This window comes from Rhinichthys klamathensis, unplaced genomic scaffold (genome assembly GCF_029890125.1).
Source record: "Rhinichthys klamathensis goyatoka isolate OS25496 unplaced genomic scaffold, OSU_Roscu_1.1 h1tg000056l_1, whole genome shotgun sequence".
NCBI classification, from domain to species: domain Eukaryota; kingdom Metazoa; phylum Chordata; class Actinopteri; order Cypriniformes; family Leuciscidae; genus Rhinichthys; species Rhinichthys klamathensis.
This window is the reverse complement of record NW_026606601.1, coordinates 2186927-2209264: the sequence shown is the minus strand read 5'-3', so window position 1 is coordinate 2209264 and position 22338 is coordinate 2186927. Positions and strand designations below refer to the sequence as shown.

The window sequence follows — 22338 nt, the reverse complement described above, 5'->3', positions numbered from 1 at the left end:
TGTGTGTGTGTGTGTGTGTGTCAGGTGTTGTCTACGTCCCCCTAAGAATAGTAAAACCTCACATCACCGAGGAGACAGAAAGCTGGGCAAATTAGGAAAACAATTTTGAAACGTACTAAATATTATCTTGTAAAAATGCAGTGTATGTGATGTTTAGCTTTAGAGGTAATCTTCATTCTTTGTTCACACACAGCATATCAGAGGGGTAATTTAACTTCTCATACTGGTAAATTGCCAGAGCCGAAACCTGACATCACCTACATTGGGGAGACTAGCAAGCTGTGCAAATTGGTAAAAAAAAAGAAAAAGAAAAAAAGCTCAGTATACAACACCATTAGAAAAAAACAGATGTGTGTGTGCACAGGTATTGCTATACTTGTGAGGGGACTTTTTTATGTCCGCACTAATATAAAACCCTGGGAAAAAACGACTTCGATTTGTGATGGTTTTGGAAAGGCTCATAGATTGGCCAAAACATATTTTGGTTTAGACCCTCTAATCAACAGGTTTGAGTGAGGGTTAGTCTCAGTGTGTTGATGTTTATCGAATGTCATAGCCTCCTTGTGAAAACCACTGAGTCTATGAGAAGTCACTAATGGTGAAGCCACTCAATATATTGAAACCAATGTGTGTGTTTTGGGGTCCATTGAAAGACCATTAAAGGGACAGTTCAACCAAAAATGAAAATTCTGTCATCATTTACTTACCCTACAATCCTGTATGAATTTTGTTCTTCTGCTGAACACAAGATATTTTGAAGAATGCTTGTAACCAAACAGTTGATGGGCCCCATTGACTTCCATAGTATATGATGTAAATCTAAATGATGACAGAATTTTCATTTTTGGGTGAACTATCCCTTCAAACTGTGAGTGTGTTTGATTAGTGTGTGAGCGTTTTAAATTGTTCAGATTTGCAGTATAGTCTGTAAATGTGATTGGTTTGGTGTGCACTAAAGCAGAGGTTTTCAAACTTTTTTCATTACAAGGATCCTCCAATTATTTGAATTCCGATGTAAGGCGCTGCCTTCTTAAAGTACAAAATCATCTGGAAATATTTTCTTGTACCTATTTAAACTGTGTGGGTAAGGGAAGATATTTGTATCAAAATTAAATGGGTTTACTAAACAGTACTAAAGCCAAAGGAAATATTGAATCTGAAAAATATCAACAAAACAAATATTGTAGCATAGTGTATATATATACAAAATATTGTAACACTAGCATAGTTTATCTACTAGCCACTGTAAGTGTACTTTGTATATATATATTTTATGCAAAGCAGCGTTGGAACTTTAATATATATGTATATATATATATATATATACATATATATTAAAGTTCCAACGCTGCTTTGCATAAAATATTGCCTTAAAACACTGCTTAGTGATCAACCTAAAGGTGACACAAATACCAACTACTGTACAGTACTTTTAAAAGTATGTATGTATGAGATGAATAATTTATTTTCCACATAATAGGCTATATATATATATATATATATATATATATATATATATATATATATATTGTATTATTATAATCAATCTCATGATTTCAAACCACTCTTTTGAAAGCAAAATCAAACTGTAATAATGTAAGATTTAGTAAATGTTAAGTTTATTTATTAACAGTATATTTCTCTGAACATTTATGCTGGGGTCTGTTGGACACCATTTTGAAAACCTTTTGAATAAACCTTTGCAAAGTGTGTTGTTTTGCAGGAGAGGGTATAGTCTGATTGGTGAGTGTTTCGGGGTTCAGTGTGATTGGTGTGCAGTAAGACAGTGCATGAGTGTGATGAGGTTATGTTTTGTTGGGGGAATGTGGAAAGCTGCTGTCTATGAGCAATCAGCACCGCCCATGTCAGGCAGTGGTGCTGCAGCTTCTGTAAGACAGAGAAGTGGCGTTTAACTCTCTCCCCGCTGAGAACAAAAGCCCTCTGCGGTTTTCAATCTGTCTCTCACAGACTTCAGTGCCCATGAAACAGGTGTGTGAGGGATTGAACTCGTGGACCCTTGCCAGGAGAAAATAACTTTCCTTTAAATAAGTTGCACTTAGGAAAAAAGTGCTCTGAAATAGACATCAACACTGAGATCAGGGCTATATGAAGAATCTCAGACAAAGCCCTAGAGTTAACAGCTATACTGGGAGAATGCTTTTAACAAAATTTGGGTTAAAGTGTTGTTGTTTTTAACACATTTCCTTTTTAGCATCTGTAAATGAAGCAGCAATTATTCTAAGTAGCACTTTCACTTTGTAATGTGACGGCGTCTTTCTGGCATCATATCACAGAAAAGCAAAATGAATTCAATTCTGAATGGCAGTGAGGTTTCTTTGTGAGGCATTTGCTAGGTGTTTACAAATATTTCAGGCACATGCATGTTATCATTACACTGGTAGAGGAGTAGAATTGTTTATTTTCCTGCACAGAATGTGCGTCCATACATATGAATCAAAATCTGCTAAGGGGTAATAATGGTAATTAACAGTTTTAAAAAAGTGATTTTTTACTATTATTTACAACATCTGCATTTTCATTGGTTTAATTAAAAGATTTGTGTTGTAAGAGACAATAAAAACAACTTTGTGCACCAAAACCCCTCCAGTCCTTTCCTGGTAAAAAAATAAAAGAAACTTGATTTTCAAAAGTCAACGAATTTGCCAAGACAAACATGTCAGTCTCTGAGCAACATGTAATTTATTTAAGCCACAAAATAAACTTCATTTCATAAAATAAGTATAATGAACTATGTAAGAAGCACTTAGAACGTCTCCAGCATGACGTTCTGGAGCACCTAGAAGTACCCAAAAATCAAATATAGTGTTTTCTTCATTTTGGCAATTTTAGATGAACTGTTAAAGGTGCATTGTGTAAATTTTTGTGGCAAATAGTGGTGAGGTTGCAAATTGCAACCAACAGAAGTTGCGGTGGCCGACAGGAAAATATGTCGTCGTCTGAGACAGCAGAGAGTAGCCAGTAAGCAATGAGGTTTCTTTACAAAGATAAATGATGTTTACTTAATTGTTCAGTAAACTGATATGTTATTGCTATTTGTTCATCATTGTGTCAGTGTTTTATTCACTGATTTTAGCTAGCTTCTAAGCATGAAGAACAACATAATGACGAAACACGGTTGTCCGTTTAGGGCTACTGTAGAAACATATCAGCGCAAAATGGCTATTTCAATGTAAGGTTGTATACACCCGCAGTGTAAGATAGGAATGGCTTATTAATAAAGGTAATAAAAAACATAACGGTTCATTATCTATGGTCTTTATACACCACTGAAAACATGTATATGATATTGCAATTGAGCCCCTTCTCATCCCAAGGCGTCATAAACTGACGCTTTTGACATTTCGTCTAAATCCAACGCACATGGCACCCTTTAGCGTCAATATGAGACGCAGATATATATGGGCCAGAAGGCGCCTCCTAGTGGTCTAACCCTAACCCTACCCCAGACCTAAACCTACCCATAACTATATTGACGCTAAAGGGTGCCATGTGCGTTGGATTTAGACGAAATGTCAAAAGCGTCAGTTTATGACGCCTAGGGATTTGAATGCGTTGTGCATTTCTGTCAACAGATCCTCCTAAATATTACACAATGAACCTTTAAATGAGTGATCTTGACATGAGTCTGTAGTCATCCAATTTGACTCTCATATGCTGATGAAATATTATAAACTTGACAGGTGATTTTTATAAAATGTTGTTTAAAAGATTAAGGCAATTATCAAAGGTTGATCAAATTTTGTTTAATTTTCCAATAAAATATGATATTGTTTTTACATGGTTTGTTACATTTAATCACCCCTTAGCAGATTTTGACTTGTATACACATTTCTTTAAGAAACATGCTTACATTGGCCTACAGCTGTTGATGTAGATTAAGGAATTTAGGGAGCGAAGTCAGCCTGAATTATGCTCTGTCTGTGTGCTTCTGAGTCATGTTTACAGTTAGTGTTGCGTGTGTCTTGTGGGTGTTTATTTATGGAGCTGTTTTCAGTTGGTTTTCACTACATTCATGAAATGCTGAAGGAAAATTGTGCTATATTTACAATCTGTTTTAGGCGTCACTCCAAATATTGAAGCTAGATTTTAAATTATGTAGCTTTTCAGCGGTGAAGCTATTTTATTGATTAAGTAGGGGGTAGAGCTGACAAACTCTAGTCTTGTTTTTCTGTTCGCCTTTCAGAATCAGTGGCCGGATTCACAAAAAAAGATACATTTTAGAAAGTCGGTCTCAAATTTGTGAGTGAAATCTGTGTGCAAACGTTTTCACAAACAAATCATATATATCATGATTCATCAATAACCCTATTTCTAAAATGTATCCTAAATTTACGAATACATGTTTCAACTGGAACCACTTGCACACAAAAATCACATTCTCTTGGTGGCCTTATAAACATGTTAAGATACATGTTTTATTTTATTAGTAAAAAGATCAGTAAAAGAGTAAGAAAAGGTGTGTTATAGCTCAAGCTGCGAGGTAGCTCTGCATAATGAAGACGGACGTAGTATACAGTTGGCTAATCAGAGGTCTTTAATGTCTGTAAACAGCCTGATCTCATGAAAATGTGTCTGTATAGTGGCCCGACACCACTAAACCTACCCTAAACTTACCCATGTGTATCATGCACGTAAAAACTCATTTTCGCGTATAATTTGCACGATAAACACAATGCTTGCTATAGAGACGCATTTAGTGTGACCGGGTTGCTGTAAAAGTTGTTTATTGCGTTTGAACTTGTTTTGATGATGCCACTCTTGGCATTGCTAAAGGATCTTGCTACTCGTGCTCTCAGGAAGTGAACGTGTCTTTAGAGAGCGTCATGTTTGCTGAGAGTGACGAAAGAAAAGGATGTGCGGAAAGCCCTTATATGGACATGGTTTAAGTGTGTTTTATGCAAATTACTTACCTGGGCACACGGTCGCTCGTTTTTTGAATACTCAGAATTCTACATTAGAGCGAGGTTAAGAACAAATTCATGTGCATACCCACGTGTTGTGAATTAGGCGAAACGTTTTTGTGAGAAGTTCAAATGTGCTTATAAATACGCAATTATTAGTCAGTGAGACCCAATGTTCCAAATGCAATTCTGAACAGGCAGAGTGTGTGGCAGTTCTTTCCCAAGACTCTCTGATCAACTCAATGAAAAACACCAAAGCTGCGTCCCAATGTGCATACTATGCCCTAAATAGTATTGAAAATTACTAATGTCACATACTATTTAGGATGGATAGTATGCACATTGGGACGCAGCACCAGTCTTTTTGTGCTGCCTGCAGATCAGGGATGGAAATTAACTTTTTTGTCCACCGGCCACTGTGGCTGGTGGATTTCAAAATCTACCAGCCACTCAATGTTTTTACCAGCCACTTTCTTGTTTTTGTTGTGCATTAGAACCACATCAGGCATTTAGTACAAAATAATTTATTGAAGCATCCAGATACTTCACCACGTGACAGCAGCTAGGCTCCTGATTGGTTAACGAAGCGCGTCAGATTTTTCAACTCGGGCGGCAGACGCGAATTCGCGTCAAACGCGTGAATGCACAAAAGCACTCAATAAAATCATGCGCGCGGAACGCGTCAGACGCTCGAACTTGCCGCGCGAATGAGGCGTATTCGCATCTACCACGGCGCGCTCTACACCTCATTCGCGCCGCAGGAATTTTTTACGCGCGTAACGCGTCTTTGCATTGACTTAACAATGAAATCACTCGCGCCAGACGCTCTATTCTCGTCTGGTGTGAACGCACCATGATGTTTTCTCTGCAGACCTCTACGCCTGCGATGTAACGCCACATTTTGTTTGAAGGTGTGCCTCCTCTAAAAGTGTCCGCCGTCCGGGTGAAACAGTATGCTATTTTTATTTACCCGCCACGGTGGCCGGTAGGTGAAGCGAGTTTACCCGCCACAACACAAAATCACCCGCATTTGGCTGGTGGCGGGTGCTAATTTCCATCCCTTCTGCAGATTACAGTAATAGTCATAAACATGTGCACTATTTTTGTTGCAACTGGTTTGACGGGTGTTCAGCACTTGGCATCATGTTTTTTAATGTGCTATACACTTTAGGTGGTTATTTCCTAAAGTCTTTCTGTTGAATTAATTTGCAATCTGTCTTTTTGCGCTCTCACTATAGTGAATGCACCCTGTATCTGTGTAGTGTGAGTGAGTGTGATCCTGTGAATGGGCACTACTGAATGTTACCGAAGTTATGTTGTAATTATAAAGTTTAAAAAAAAAACTCTATTTGACTCATTTTGGTAGAGTTGTTTTTACCGAAGTTTAACATGCGTGACCAAAACCTGTTTGCATTTTCATTGTCCAAATGTACATCCCCAGTAATAGTATTATAGTGTTATGTTGTAATCCTTTATTACAACAAGTTGGAAGTTATTTGAACTTATTTACAATTATTTTTAAGGAGATTATTTTCAATAATTTGAATTATTCTTAAGTGTTTGGGAACACTTTAGTTTAGGGGCCAATTCTCATAACTTGTGTATTAGCATGCATGCAAATCACATATGCCTTATTCTACATGACCATATTCTACATCCCTTAATCCTGGTACCCAATATCTAAACTTAACAACTACCTTACTAACTATAAACAAGTGGTAATTAGGAGTTCATTGAGGCAAAAGTCATAGTTAATAGTTAGTTAATAGTGAGAATTGGACCCTAAATAGCAGTTAAGAAGCATTTTATTCGTAAGAATGTTTCATTATTCCGGCCCAAGAAGTAGCAATGCCAATTTCATGAATAAATCACTCTTTTGAGTCAGGTGTTTTTAGTCAAACTGATTAGGAAAATTGGTTTGTGATTCAGTGTGAATCATTTGGACAGTTCACTCATGCACTGATTCATTTGGAGTGGTTTCTCACTCAATAAAAATTAAACATAAAATATACGAGCATATGCTATAACATGATTAAGTGAACACACACATACAGCGAGCTATGAATCCTGTGGGACATGACAGAGGCTATATTCTCCTAATCCTCCATAAGGTATTCAATTAAAAATTGTCTTTCACCCTTAATTCCACTGCCTATTTGTTTATCCTCCAACAGATCCAACTCTGTGTGCTGGTGTGCATGAGTGCCTATCAGAGCAAAGCTGTAGAAAGAAAGATTTTTTTTTTCATAAATAATAATAATAAATGAATTAAATAATTAAAAGATTAAAAGGGATTTTAGGGAATAAATAAGAATGGTAATCATAGTTATGAAGTAATCAATTTAAACTATTTTAAAATGTTATTTTATTTTAAAATGTGCACACATTCACTTTTATTCGTATATGTCTAATGTGGAAAACGTACAAGTTTCTTGTCTCGTCACATTCATTTATAAATTACATGAATCAAGGTTGCCTATTTTCAATTCAAATTGGCAAAATTTCATAAAAAGTTGAGAAGTTTGCATCACTAGTCTATCACTGTCGGTCGCTGAACATTAGTACCGTAAAACAGTTGTTTATACTTGCATCTACTTGCATCTTTCCACAAACTCTTGTGACAGTGACTGTAAGACCCGTCTTCTTTGATTTGATTGGTCATCTCGAACATTTTGACGTTAACAAGCGCTATTAGACCGCTGTGGTAGAGCAGCCTAAACATTTAACTTTTAAAACTTTTTTTCATCCTAACAACAAACAGCTTTACTCATTCAACACTAAAATTTAGGATAAGACAAATAAAATGAGAACAAATTAAATATATATATATAAAAATTTTATTATTCATAGCTCAGACTAAATGATTGGCTCTGGTCTGCCCCCACTCCATCTATGATCCAAAGCACTAAATGTTTGAAATGCCAGCAGCAGATGAGCATAAATAATCACAAAATGCCCTGTGTAAAAATATGTGGAATATTTGTGAGGCACTGACATCTGAAATAATCAAAATTCAGCTTGCCAAGAGATCAGTGTGATTGTTCCCTTTCGTTGTCACTCCGAGTTCCGTCGGATGACGACGAATGGGGGTTTCGCTTAGAAGCCAATCAACTTCAAATACTTCAAAACGAGCCAATGGCAAAGAAATGCCATGGGTCTGCGGAATTTGCATAGCGTAACTCCGCCTCACCTCGTGAGTATATAAGGAGAACGCTGGCAGCAAACCGGCATGTTTTCGCTTTGGAGCCAAGTTAATCCTTCGTTCCACAAGCCATTCCTGAAATTGTCAGTTCTTCAAACGAGCAAGATTCTCTGGTGTTGGTGTGACGGCGATCTTCGGCGAGCGCGCACTTCCTGCTTATCTGTCTGTGGTTCGACAGCGAGTGTGTTTCTCCCCGAGCGCTTCAACACAATCAGGTTTCTTTTTCTCACAAAAGAGCTTGCACGTGGCACGTCTTTTTAAAGATGCCTCGCCCGTGCACTTCTGGTTGCGGTAGGCTGGTTGACGACTCTGATGGGCACGGGTGCTGCATAGTGTGTTTGGGCATTGATCACGCTAGAGCAGCACTCGTGGATGACTCATGTTCTCTCTGTGGGAACATGACCATCGCAGCATTACGGTCAAGACTCGGTGATCTCGCAAGAGTGAGGGTCCCCTCATCCACACCCCGATCTACTGACTCTAGAATTAGAGCTAGTACTTCGGCTGGTGGCCAGGGTGATCTGAGGGTGACGGTTTGGAACCAAGCGCCGACTATCAGTCCGTGCCCAGCCGCACCCTCTCCAATGCTGCAACCCGTGAGTGTTCAGGGGATTCCGGCGAGATCATCTTCGGGTGTCCCGCGGGTTTCCTTTGGCGCTCCAGAGGAAGATGCCATGTCTATTGCAGCATCACAAGGTGGGTCTGAGTCTGCTGGAAGTGAAGACTCATCACAGCTGCCGCCTTCGGGTGTGACTACAGTTGTGCCAGAGTCAGATCCAGAGATGACGGCCATGCTGTCTCGAGCCGCCGCGAGCATCGGGTTAGAGTGGAACCCTCCGCCCTGCCCCGAGCGCTCGCGGCTGGATGATTGGTATTTGGGTCAGGCTGCGGATCCCCGTCCCCGTCAGGCCCCGATACCTTTCTTCCCGGACGTGCATGATGAAATCTCGAAGTCCTGGAAGACTCCCATGTCTTCCCGCGACCGCTCGATGATTTCATCCGCCTTTCCTCCCCTCGATGAGGCCGCTGCCCGTGGGTACACTGGGCTTCCCCCGGTCGAACGCTCTGTTGCGATGCAACTGTGTCCTCAGAGCGCTTCGTCTCGTGGTGAGCCAAAGCACCCATCCAAAGCCTGTAGGTACTCGTCTACGTTAGTGGCGAAGTCCTACAGAGCTGCGGGACAGGCAGCCACCTCTTTGCATGCCATGGCCATTCTGCAGGTCTACCAGGCCCAGATGCTCAGGGACATGCACGAGGGTAGGACAGACCCAGGGCTCTTCAATGAGCTGCGCGCCGCCACCGACCTTGCTCTCCGAGCGACGAAGGTGACCGCACGCTCCCTGGGTTTGGTGATGTCCACAGCCGTGGTCCAGGAGAGACATCTATGGCTCAATCTTGCCGATATGAAGGATGCCGAGCGGTCCCGGCTGCTCGACACCCCCATATCGCAAGATGGCCTTTTCGGCGGTGCAGTCGAGGACTTTGCCCAACAGTTCTCGACTGCTCAGAAACAGACTGAGGCGATCAAGCACATTCTGCCCCGACGGCCCGCTGCTGCCTCCACCCAGCCGACCGGGCAGAATACTCAGTCTGTTCGCCGCCGAGGGCGCCCTCCTGCGACTCCCGCCCCTCCCGCCCGGCCCAAGCAGCAGCCTCCACCCGGGCCCGGTCGCGGAGGAAGTCGCAAGAAGGCGCCCCAGCCCTCTCCAGCCCCGCCCCCCGCTAAACGCCGGGCCAAGCGGCGCTCCTGAGACGGGCTGCTCAGGGATGACGTGTTTTTCTCAGGAGATGGTTGCAGGACCACTCCTTCCCCCGGTGGAGGGCCGGGGGAGAATCTTTTGTTCTCCACTCCCCGCTGCTCACCCACGGGTGGGCAGTACCCTAATGTGGTTAAAGAAAGAAATAACACGTTCATCCCTGAGCACACAGAGTTCTTGGACGACACGGTGCGCCGCCCCCGGGCCGTGCACCCCTCGTCCTCCTCTGTCCCGGAGCCGGATGACAGTGCGCGCCGTCCCCGGACCGTGCCGCTCTCATCCTCCTCTGTCGCCAGACCCCTGGCAGAGCAGACCCCCGTGGAACGTTCGTCCTTCCCTGGTCTGCTCTGTCAGGACGCGGTCTATGACTGTACCCCCACACCGGGCCGCTATGCCGTCCACGTCTGGGTCAGTCATACCGCCTCGCTGCCCCACCGACGGGAAGTCTGTGGTTCGCATGACCCCGCTGGTTCAGTCCTTGGGAGCTTGGCTAGAGCTTCCCAACCTGTCCCGCTGGGTCGCACGAACGATCAGGCTCGGCTACGCGATTCAGTTCGCGCGGTCTCCTCCCCGCTTCAGGGGAGTCCGCTCCACTATGGTCGGTGGCAATGCCCCTATCATGAGAGCGGAGGTTGCTACCCTGCTGGCGAAGGGTGCGATCGAGACTGTCCCTCCAGCCGAAATGAGGTCCGGGTTTTACAGCCCCTACTTCATTGTCCCGAAGAAAACCGGTGGGTTACGGCCAATCCTGGACCTGCGCGTATTGAACCGCTCCCTTCACAGGCTGCCGTTCAAGATGCTCACCGCCAAACGCGTTTTCGAATGTGTGCGGCACCAGGATTGGTTTGCAGCGATCGACCTGAAGGACGCCTACTTTCATGTCTCCATTCTCCCTCGACACAGACCGTTCCTACGGTTTGCTTTCGAGGGACAGGCATATCAGTACGCAGTTCTCCCATTCGGGCTAGCCCTGTCTCCTCGCGTCTTCACGAAGGTCGTCGAGGCAGCCCTTGTTCCCCTCCGGGAACACGGGGTTCGCATTCTGAACTATCTCGACGACTGGCTGATTCTAGCTCACTCTCGAGATCAGCTTTGCGAACACAGGGATTTGGTACTCCGCCATGTAGCCCGTTTGGGCCTTCGGGTCAACTGGGAGAAGAGCAAACTTTGCCCCGCGCAGAGGATCTCTTTTCTCGGTATGGAGATCGACTCGGTCGCCATGTCCGCGCAGCTTACGAGCGAGCGCGCGCAGTCACTGCTGACTTGCCTGAGACAGTTCGAGGGCAAGAGTGCGGTTCCACTGAAACTTTTTCAGAGGCTCCTGGGGCATATGGCATCTGCAGCCGCGGCAACGCCGCTCGGATTGCTTCATATGAGACCGCTTCAGCTTTGGCTTCGCGACCGAGTCCCGAGGTGGGCATGGCAACACGGCACCCTCCGAGTACCAGTTACTCCGACCTGCCGTCAGACCTTCACCCCGTGGGGGAACCTCAGCTTTCTACGGGCAGGAGTGCCTCTGGAACGAGCTTCCCGGCATGTTGTTGTAACGACAGATGCCTCCACCACGGGCTGGGGTGCCATGTGCAATGGACGTGCTGCCGCGGGCTCCTGGACAGGACCCCACCGCTTATGGCACATCAATTGCCTCGAGTTGCTGGCTGTACAGCTCGCCCTGCGCCGCTTCCGAGCCGTGCTCTCGGGCCAGCATGTACTAGTCCGATCAGACAATACCGCGACCGTAGCGTACATCAACCGCCAAGGTGGTCTGCGCTCCCGCCGTATGTCACAACTCGCCCGCCACCTCCTCTTATGGAGTCAGAAGCATCTGAGGTCGCTTCGAGCCATTTTCATCCCTGGAGCCCTGAACTGTGCAGCCGACGAGCTGTCACGGCTTCAGCCCCTCCCCGGAGATTGGCGACTCCATCCCCAGACGGTTCAGCTGATTTGGGACCAGTTCGGGGACGCACAGATGGATCTGTTTGCCTCTCACGACTCGACCCATTGCGCCCAGTATTATTCCCTGACCGAGGGCACGCTCGGCACGGATGCTCTGGCACACAGCTGGCCGCGGGGCCGCAAATATGCGTTTCCCCCAGTGAGCCTTCTTGCGCAACTCCTGCGCAAGGTCAGGGAGGACGAGGAGCAGGTCACTCTGGTCGCGCCGTACTGGCCCACCCGGACCTGGTTCTCCGAACTTGTACTCCTCGCGACAGCACCTCCTTGGCCCATACCTCTGAGGAAGGACCTACTTTCTCAGGGACGGGGCACCCTATGGCACCCTCGTCCCGATCTTTGGAACCTCCACGTATGGCTCCTGGACGGGACGAGGCAGGTTTGAGTACCCTGCCACCAGCGGTGGCGGCTACCATCACTTCCGCTAGAGCGTCGTCCACGAGACACCTCTATGCGTTGAAGTGGAACCTCTTCGTCAACTGGTGCTCTTCTCACCGAGAAGACCCCCGGAGATGTTCGATCAACGTCGTGCTTTCCTTCCTTCAAGAGGGGTTGGAGCGAAGGCTGTCTCCCTCCACCCTCAAGGTCTATGTCGCCGCTATTGCCGCACAGCATGATCTTATAGAAGGTAAGTCGGTGGGGAAGCATGACCTGATCGTCAGGTTCCTGAGAGGAGCGAGGAGACTGAATCCTCCTCGCCCTCCTCTCGTTCCCTCTTGGGACCTCGCAGTGGTCTTATCCGCCCTGCGTAGTGCTCCCTTTGAGCCTTTACAGTCAGTCGAGCTTAACTTCCTGTCAATGAAGACGGCGCTTCTGACTGCATTGGCCTCCATCAAGAGGGTAGGGGACCTGCACGCATTCTCCGTTGACGAAGCGTGCCTGGAATTCGGGCCGGCTTACTCTCACGTGATCCTGAGACCCCGGCCTGGATATGTGCCCAAGGTTCCTACCACTCCCTTCCGGGACCAGGTGGTGAACCTGCAAGCGCTGCCCCCGGAGGAGGCAGACCCAGCCTTGGCACTGCTCTGTCCAGTACGTGCTCTCCGCATCTATGTAGACAGAACGCAGTGTTTCAGGACCTCAGACCAGCTCTTTGTCTGCTATGGTGGGAAGCTGAAGGGAAAGGCTCTCTCCAAGCAAAGGTTGTCTCACTGGATAGTGGACGCCATTGCTTTGGCATACCAGCAGCAAGGTCGACCGTGCCCCCTTGGTGTGACTGCCCACTCCACCCGGAGTGTGGCATCCTCTTGGGCTCTAGCGCATGGCGCCTCGCTAACAGACATCTGCAGAGCTGCAGGCTGGGCGACACCTAACACATTCGCCAGATTCTACAATCTCCGAGTGGAGCCAGTGTCCTCTCATGTACTCGCTTCAACCAGCTAGTACCGGACCCGCTCAGGTGTCTTCGCTTGCTCGCCACTCCACTCCACGGACTGGATACGTGCGATATTCTCCTCAGGTGAGCTTCTCCGAAAGCCCTGAGTTCCTCCAGCACTCCTGACGTCGGCGCCAGTGTCTCTTGCCTGCGCGTCGGCTAGGTGCCTCCCGTGTGCATGGTACCTCCCGGAGCTACCCCCACATGTGTATTCCCACTGTAAGCCTCTCGGAGCATGTGTCTTTCCCTTGGCAAGCCACCTTGCCACCCCTGGGGTTGAAATATTCCACCTGCGGCTGGATACCCCAGTGATTCCCCATATGCATCCCTCGGGTCATATGTGTATTTCTAAGTCCCCCCCTCTGGGTTGGCAGTAATTGCATACTTCCCTAAGACCTGGGATATGCTCCCCAGTGTACCTTGGTATTCCTGTGTTAAATAGGAGTCCTTCGTCCGTGCTAGTCTCACGACAGGGATCTCAGATTTACGCAGGGCACTGGAAGACAGCCGAGAAGTGGCGTGATTAGACTGGTATCCCCATTCGTCGTCATCCGACGGAACTCGGAGTGACAACGAAAGGGAACGTCTCGGTTACGGATGTAACCCTCGTTCCCTGAGTAGGGAACGGAGACGTTCCGTCTTCCTGCCACTTCCGCTGTACCGCGGGGATCGCCTGAACTCAGGTTGGCTCCTCAGCGAAGAAACATGCCGGTTTGCTGCCAGCGTTCTCCTTATATACTCACGAGGTGAGGCGGAGTTACGCTATGCAAATTCCGCAGACCCATGGCATTTCTTTGCCATTGGCTCGTTTTGAAGTATTTGAAGTTGATTGGCTTCTAAGCGAAACCCCCATTCGTCGTCATCCGACGGAACGTCTCCGTTCCCTACTCAGGGAACGAGGGTTACATCCGTAACCGAGACGTTTTCTGCTGACCCCAAAGCTGAGGGTCCAATCAGTGTTGTCTGCAGCACGGCCCAGAAGCTTACTCAAATTCACAAGAAATTATTGTTAAAACTAGATGTACAGGATGCATTTGTCAAGGAGAAAAAAAAAGATTTACTGTTATGTCTTTGATTTGACTGTGTCTGACTCCTCATCATTGACCTCATCTTGACATTGTTTATTTCTCCTGGGAAATAAACAAAAATTATGATAAGTATTAGTATTATTCATTAATTTGTGCGCATAATGTTTTACCCTTATTGGGTGGTGTTACAAGTAATATGACTGACAAATCTAGAGAATGCATACTGAACAAATATCTGCATTAGTAGTTATCATCACTAACTAGTACTAATAGCCAGTATAAACTGTTCACAATTATAATCATTATAATTTGGCAGTGTTTACATTACAGGTTATTTATTTTCTCCAAACACCCAAGACAAGTACAAGAATCTTGAGTTTTCAAAATAATCTCAATTACCTCTTACAGTCACTTAAATTGCTCTTCACTGCCAATAACGTCAAAGCTGCATATAGTCTGTGTCGTCCTAATAGCCGCAGTGTTTGTGAACTTTCAGAGGATCAGTGAAGCAAGGTGGGCTTACTGACTGCAGAAAGACATGTGTTTGGTGTCATATTGCTCATGTTAATTTATATTCAAGGTTGTTATGCTGTAGTTACTTTAAAAAAAGGTTACAGCACCACTTCTATTTTAGATGTGGTTGATGAATGTTCACTCTGTTTTGCTGCATCTCTGGGATTCTCATAGAATATCGTATTTAATTAAAAGGGACATAGTTGTTATGTTGTGTTCCCACATTAAGGTCCCAATAGACTGGTTTTCACATCCACAAGTGTCCCATTGATTTTTACAGGCTATTTTCTTAGCTCCTGCAAATTTTGCTGTTCAGCCTTTGTCGTGTTAATAATTTAGCATATTGCTGGGCCTGTGCAGTTCTTGGTAATATTAGGTAATATTTTTTTAAGGACATTTTTGTTTACCTTCCTTTGAAATCTCTTTCTTGGCAAAAAAAAAAACAAAAAAACATCACTGCCCTAGACCACAGGTTCTGATATGAGGGTATTATCCTACAGTCTCAGCTTGCTTTTAGTCGGTCTATCTCTGTACTGATCTTTGAGGAACTTGATGGATCTGATATTCTAAGGATCCGGTCAGGTGGGGGAGTTTGACGAGAGGGCCCTCCCAGTCACACACAAATGGTGAGAGGACCCTCCCAGTCACACACAAATGAAGATCAAAGCAGGCAGGCAGGGATTTACAGAGATTAAAGCAAAATGAAGGACAAACAAAATCCTCCCGAGTTGTGATGAGGGGAAATTAAGGCCACGGCTCAGGATCGGATAAATACAAACAGAGCGCCTGCCAAATGACACATCTCAGACAGGAAAAAAAAAAACATGCACACACAAATAACATGTTTTCGGCTTTCATAATTCTGCTTGTCATGGTTGTTGTTGTTTTTTTTAAATGATTTTTCTTTTCTAAGGCCAGGAGTTATTAATCAGGGAAGAGTATAATAATAAGAATAATAATGCGTATTTTCATAATCAGTTTAAAATTTCTTAAAGGGGCACTTGGCAACTATTTCAACTTAATAAAACCATTTAGAAATCATTTGAATGGTTTAATAACCTGTTTTGGAGAGAATGGTGACTTCCCCCGCTCCCCCCAGCGTTCCTAGGCGGAAAACCAACCTTGCAACATCGGCACTAATGTCCCGGTAAGTTGGAAATAACTGCTTTATGGCAATTCGACATAATTCTATGATAATGTGTATGATGTATTACCCACCTCGGTAGACATAGCTCCACACGATAAAGTTGACCGGCTCCGATAATAACAACTGCACATAAGCAGCGGTAGAAAGCGGGAGGAAGGTGCCGCAAGTGAGTTTTTTTTTATGACAGTGTTGTGAAAATATACGCCACACAGCTGTAGGGGGAGCTCGATGAGAAAACAATGCGACAACAAAAGTGAAAATCAGCGAAGAAATGGCTAGAGTTGCCAAGTTCCCCTTAACTGAATTTCATCATGCTATTAAGAGTAAGAATTATAGAAATATAGCCTTCCCCAGCCTGCCCACTGAACAGAACACAATTATTGTCATAAAAATGCTGCTCATTGCTCAGTTCGACCTGTCCTGTGATGTGATTACATGTAAAACATCTTGAAACAGCATTTTTCATATTGTATTATAATTATTGTGAATTTTCATTGACATTAAGAGAACACGTGGAATACTTTTAAAAATCCATTTGTCTCAGTAGGACCATTATATCTCAATTAGAGATCAAAAACTTGATTTTTAAGTGTTAAAAATGTCATATTTAAAAAAAGTTAATGTCCGTTTTGCCAACTACTCTTTCGCAGATTTTGGAAAGAGATTTCAGATCCATTTCTGTGGTTTGAATCTCAGAGAATTTTATTATACTGTTCATCAGATAATGGTATCTAAAGGGCCACCAAACAGAGTTATTTGTCAGGCAATCTTATCAAAGATCCTATTTACACTGCAAGTACTGCTGTCATTCCACTGGGAGATGATTTAAACAATGCCTGGCGGAAACACTGTGGAAACCCGTTAATCTGCCATTAATCTCCCACCTTAATCAGCGCTATCGTGGCGGCCCATCAGATGGGTGATCGATCCCGCAAGCTATAAATAGCTTGGAGCAATGTGGGCTAAACAACTCTCTGACGTGATGTACGTTCATTAGACCTGGATGCTTGAGGTGTTTAGCACATCCTGTCCTTTCTGAGATAATCATAATCACTTCCTCTCTTTCACTTTATCCTGCATTGTTTACAGCTGTTGAAAACTGTCCTGTGATCCCTCTATACCAGGAGTCGGGAACCTGTTTTACATGAATTGGCATGTCAACCTCCAAATTAAATCTGTTAGGCTATATAGTATAGACCAGTGGTTCTCAATCCTGGTCCTGGGGAGGGGTTTGTATGTCTCCCTCATTTAACACACCTGATTCAGATCATCAGCTCGTTAGGAAAGAGCTTTATTAACTGAAGTGGGTGTGTCAGATAAAGGAGAAATATAAAATGTGCAGAGCAGTGGCTCTCCAAGACCAAGATTGAGAACCACTGGTATAGACCAATATGCAGTGGACTGTTTTGTGTTACTTTTCTTATTTGACTGCGATAGACAGTTTAATAGGTCTAGAAGGAAAAATAAATCCTACTGAATTAAATGTGAACCTTGAAATTTATTTAGTTTTTCTTCCCATTTTATGGTCAACTATACAAATGCCCTTTAAGCTGACTACAATCAATACATTTTTTCATTAACATTAATGAAATGTATGGCAACAGTTTATGAGGCTGCTAGCTGTCCCTTTAAGAATGAAAGCAGGGATATAGTTACACATCCGATTTTCTCCCATTTGTTTTTCGTTCGCGTAGGACATAACCGACTCTGTTTACATTGAATACTCCACAGTCCACATGATGTGCATTTTGACATAATTGTGTGGGTAGAGAACTGAATTCGTGATCGCATGCATGTGAGAGGCGGCATCTGTGTGCGCACAACTTTAAGTAGTACTGCGAAGTTAATGAAGTGTAACACTTTATAAAATCAAATTTTTTAAATTTGTGAATTGATACAAATCGGTTGAAGATAGAATCGCGATTCATATATGAATCGATTTTTTTTCTCAATTTTAAACAATTGTTTTAAATAATTTGAAATCGAACTGCTTTTTGTGAAATATTTTGCGTGACAAGCCGGGCCCCTGTAGTATTCAATATGCTTTATTGAAGTTATATCCTTTTGTTTTACAAAGAATTGCTTTGTGTGCGAAAATCAGCAAAACAGAAGACCAAAGTGTGTAATTGCTGCAGCACTGCTGTGGCTGTGAGTAGGACTGACCCACAGGACAGTAGATCCATTTCCTAGAGCGTTCCACTTTTTGTTCAGTACAGATCAGTTTCTCAGAACAGAACGGATCTCTGCGCTGTTCAGTGGGCCGTGAGAGTAAACGGATCCACTCTCCAGTGATTCGCACTGTGCGGTTCTGCTGTGTTTTGCAGTTTCATCCCACTTTTGGAGTGTTTGGCTTCCCATAAAGTTCATAACTCAATAAAACTGTCTGTGTGATTACAAAGAAGGATTGCTGAAAGATTTGTGCTGATATGATTGACTTCAGCATTTCTAAAATAAACAACAAAATAAAATTATATGCATAATATTCCTCTCTCTGTTATTGCTTGCTTTCCGATGATTACACCTCCGTGTTCCAATGGCGTAAAATCTTGCCTAAGTTCCTTGCCGATCCTGCTTTATACTCTCTCTTCTTACCAGTATTCCCTTATTCTCTTCCTCTCATGTCTCTTTGCCATTCCTGCCCCCTTTCTCTCTTTCCTGTGTCCCCTGGACCACATGATTAAAGCACTCCTGCCCAGGACACATTGAGGATGCACAGTAATAATATCTGACCTTTTGAACAATGACCATGTGGATCCACTCTCAAGCAGGATAGAATGAAGAGTGCATCAGAGACACAGACCTGCCTGAGACGTCACTGACTCAGGCCCACCTTTCTTAGTCCTAAAATTCCACATAATGTCTGTCATTCAGCCACTTCAAAATGCTGCTGCTCCCGGGGTTATTTTGTGATGGGAAAATATAATTATATGCCAGTTGCTAGGCAAACACTTTACTCTACTGTGGTCTCTGTCATTGTTATGTTGTGATGTGAACATGTGTGCATGTGCATAGGGCTAAAAGGGAGAACGTAAAATTGTAGATGTGTTTTTTTTTTATGTCGAAAGGTCATTGACGTGCTCCTGTAGATGACGGGGCTTGAAGAGAGGTGCTTTTGTTGTTTTAACCATGAAGGGCCATAAACCATTTTTATGAAAGATAAAAGCGCACATTTTGATTGGTTGGTGAGGTGAAAGTGTTTCAGCTGAGGATACTTATGAAGCCACCAACAATGGTGGATTTACAACAGTGTTTCTGAAGAACATTTCATTGTTCTTTTCAGTATGAATACTCAACACATTCTCATCCTTTGGCGTCATATAGGTGACGCCATATGACATTTCGTCGAAATCTTACACACATGGCATCCTTTAGCGTCAATATAACACGCACTGTTATGGGTAGGTTTAGGTCTGGGGTAGGGTACGGTTATGACGCCTTGGGATCTGCGTCTCATATTGACGCTAAAGGATGCCATGTGCGTCGGATTTAGACGAAATGTCAAAAGCGTCACCTGTATGACGCCTTGGGTTCTGCGTCTCATATTGATGCTAAAGGATGCCATGTGCGTAAGATTTCTACGAAATGTCAAAAGCGTCACATGTATGACGCCTTGGGATGAGAACGGGCTGGAATACTAAGCATGAATTGATATCAAATAAACCAAATCTATTGAATGCTCAATAGTATTTATTTAGTGGCATGGGTTCTCATTATTTGGCTTAACCAGCGGTGCCCAATCGTGGAGATACTGCAAAGTTCTGCTTGTACCAGCTAAATAAGATCTCGAGGAACACTTAATTACAGACAGGTGTTTTGAAGCAGCGTTGGAACTCTACATAATGCTAGATCTCTAGGAACAGGATTGTGCACCCCTGAACTAAATTTTTAGAAAATTCAGTTCATAAATTGAACTGATTCTGATTAACTGATTAAATTGATTCTGTATTGTGACATGCAGAGTGAAGAAAAAGGTAGGACTGGGACTTGGTTCTATGATGTGGTTTTTGATTTGGATAGAGGCGGGTCAAATTGCTAGTTTGCAGTCGATTGAAAGGAAGGGGCGAAGTTTAAGCAGATTAAATGATTGCATATTTCACCAGAGAGAAGTCTGTCGTTTCACTGGAAGGTAGTCAATGTATCGAATTACAAGGTAATTTTTTTAATGAAACTGAAACATACACATTGAAAAAAACATTTACAATAAGATCAATGACAGCTAACATAGGCTGAATTTCAGTGATTCTCGAAACAGCTTACAGTGGCAGACCCTGCCCATGTTTGCTCTGAAGTTCTCTGTCAATACAATGTCTATGAATTGGTTTGTGTTGATAAAATACCTCTTGTTTTTCTGCTAGGTTCAACTGTCTATTTTTATAAATGTGTTTGATATCTTTCTTAGGAAGAAAAACAGAATTGACAGGAATCGTCTGCATTATTCATATAAAGAACTGTATTAAAACAGTACTCATTAATATATTTTTGAAGGCATCAGCCATGGTTTGAAATATAAAGCTAGTTATTTAGGTTTAAAGGGGTTGCTTGAATGAGGCTAATGCAGATATGACAGGATCTGTAAAATATGTATAGAATTTCAAAGAATATTCATTTGCTCAGCTTTTGTAGTGATTGTCAGTTTCTCTCAAAATGGGTCAACAAGCATCTGAATAAAGCCTGCTGGATCAGTTTTCGCAGAGTATCGTCCAATTCTTAGCTCTTGTTCGTTTGTTGACTCCACATGTAATGTTTCAAAATCTTGAGTGGGATTATTAGTTTGTGTAAGTCCATCCCTAGTCTGTGCTTACGGTAATTAAACATTAGTCCAATTTTATGTGCCCTTATCATCCGTAACATCTTCAGGTCTAGACACTCCATTGGGAAATTATTTGTTTAATGAAAAAATCCTGTTAGAAATATTGCTGGAGTCAACATCCTGACATCCTTTAAAATCCTGACACTGCCTGTTTATTAATTTCCCACACAAAAAAAGGCCTGATAACTTTCAGGACATGTGAAAGTTCTGAATTATGTGGTTCAGTGAAATTTATAAGGTCCTGAATTCAGACGTGAAATATTTTGTTGTCCTCATCAAATGATGTCGTACCCTTGAGGGTGTCACATAAACGTCAGGTATATCACTTGCAATCTCTGAGGTTGTATTTCAGTGCAAACAAATCAACCTCAGATGAACTTTGCAGAACATCTAGTAGGACACTTCATCACTTTCTTCAGTGAACTTTCTTAAAATGCTACTTATTACTGTAGGAGTAAATCTGAAGGGGGTGCTGTGTGTCATTTGCTCAGCTGAGAGTGAAAGGACGATGCCGCAGCTGTTCTCTCTGATGCAGCGGAGAGCACTGCTGACTCAGATTATGGCTCCCTTATGGTGGCAATAACACATGTGAGCCCCCTCACGATGGCGAGACTTCTCTCTTTTCTCATTAAGTTGCAGAGAAAGTGGGAGTGTGTACGTGTGAGATGGAGAAAAAGGAGGAGGAAAAACAGAAAATGAAGAGTGGGTGAACAGAAAGATGGGCGAGATTGAGGAGTAGAGAACAAAAGAGATGGAGAGATGGCTATTGGGAGCGTCAAAATTGGGAGTAGGCAATTCAATGTCAAATGAGTGATTGCCAGGCAAAATGTTGCCACAAATGCAAAGGCCCTCTAAATAAAGATATATTTTTACCCTGGTCCATGGAGAGTGCTGCAAAGTGCTTACGCTGCTGAAACAGGAGAGAGCTTTAAAATGCTCCCTGGACACAGCTAATGGTTCCCTAACCTGCTGTTCATTGTTTTGTTATTCTGACGATACATGCATATTCTGGAAGCTTGAGACTAATGTGTTTGGGCTGTCGAGCTGTGCTTCATTAGAGTTCTTTTTATCCGTGTGTTTCTGTTGAGAAGGCCATTGAAGGATGCAAGAAAAGCAAATTACGGCATGTTATTTACCTTTAAAGTACAATAATCTTATCTTTGGTATGGTCTCGCATGAACTTCCTTGGCATTCAGTCTTTGTCCGTACAGAAGCAGTTAGTGTGCTTGATGGTTGGTTGCGTGATTATCTGTATAATGTCTGTACGGTGATATATAAAGAAGCTCTTTCATCCAAACTTAAAAGTGTCCTGACCTTTATCAAATAGGTATTCTTGCCAACCACATTGAGCAAAATTTCGAAAGACTAAAATTACCACTGCTGTAATGAACTGACAAGATTTGAATGAACACTCTGATTCAACTTGTGCTGTCACATACTGTACCCGATAATACAATTTCTCCTTTCTGAACCTTCCTTCCTTCCTTTTTTTTTTTTACTCCTATTATAATACACAATCTCGGATGAGTATAAAATTCCTGACAACCCAGACACTTTCAAACATGAAACATGTTGAAGTGAATTCTTAAAAAAAATAGGCCGGGTTCAATAACAAACCAGCACCATTCGGT

At 43.4% G+C, this 22338-nt stretch overlaps 1 protein-coding gene across 2 annotated transcripts in view; it reads left to right on the top strand.

Annotated features, from left to right (window-relative positions):
• cntnap5l (contactin associated protein family member 5 like) overlaps nt 1-22338 on the top strand; it is a 76711-nt gene that overhangs the window by 1101 nt on the left and 53272 nt on the right. The gene's annotated exons all lie outside the window — the stretch shown is intronic.